A 1,268-nucleotide genomic window follows, 5' to 3' on the forward strand; every position below is an offset into this window, starting at 1 on the left:
TTGTTTATTTCATGCTGAAGTTTGCACCTCCCATGCTCACATTACTCAAATCTTCTACTGCTTGCTTTGATATATATTTTAATTTAGCAAAAATCACAATATTTTCCAGGAAAGCCCTGACTTGTACACTGCTGCTCTGGATGATGAACCTCACCAATGGGGCTGTTTTCTCAGACTGGAATGCCTTTACCTCAGCATGGCTCATTGGTTACTTTCTGAATTGAAGTATTTTAATGTATTGCAAGTAAAAAAAATAAAAAGTTAAAAGCTGCTTGTGGTTATACTGTTATGTAAACCTTAGACTCTAGCATACTACTCTTGTAATTGTTTGTTGTGAAACTATTGGCATATGAAGAGCTGGATATTTCCCCAAGGTGCTTGACAATGAAACTGAATCTCTGTTTAGATGAATACTGATGTATTTGTGCTTTCTGCATAAATGGATGTTTTCTATGTCAATGAGAGTATTAAAACACACGTTTGGAGCTAAAATCTGTCCGGTTCTGAATGATAATTCAGCAGTAATGAAACATTTGTGCCCATGTCAGTAGGGAGAATTAATATCCCAACAGTACATTCATCACACTCTCCCTTTAGCTCTGGTCGCTCATATTTCATGCATTGTGGGTGTTTATCTGGCAGCCAAGTTTTCAAAGTTTAAAAAGTTAGTCTGCCTGCCAAAGCTGTGTCTTCAAAAACAAAGCTGTTTCAAATAAAAATCTGACAGTGGCTCAGTGCTCTCTCAGCTTTCTTCACTGATGTGTTTTTATTTCACATTTCAGAAAATATTTAAACAAGACATTATAGATTGTTATAACAGTAAAGAAGGAAGGATTTCCCGTTACTCTTTGTGTTGCAGCAGATATGAAGAAGCCTCCAGCTAGAAGAACACTTGGGTTGTAATGCTGGGAAGAAGATGATAAAAGTTGTCCTTTATGGTTTTCATTTTGTGAGGTACCATTCTTTGTACAATTACCTTAAGCTACACTGAATTATATTTTTAATCCAGGCAGCTACAGGTCAAACTGTATAAAGAAACCGCAGGGTTTAAATGTTCACTGTTCGTGAACTCGATGCTCTGATGCGATCTAACTGCTCACACTGCACTCTAAAAAACCACACGTTGGACTGAGCTCCGAGAGATTGCGAATGTCAGACTCGTCAATCTGGAAGAAGAACTCCATTGTTTGCACATGCGCAGTGCTCCAGGTTCTGGTAAATCAACTAGTAGATGGTCGTAGCTCTACTTCAACAGCAGGATTTGGCCA

The sequence above is a fragment of the Cyprinodon tularosa genome, unplaced genomic scaffold (assembly GCF_016077235.1).
Source record: "Cyprinodon tularosa strain WSP-4 unplaced genomic scaffold, ASM1607723v1 ctg1161, whole genome shotgun sequence".
Lineage (NCBI taxonomy): Eukaryota > Metazoa > Chordata > Actinopteri > Cyprinodontiformes > Cyprinodontidae > Cyprinodon > Cyprinodon tularosa.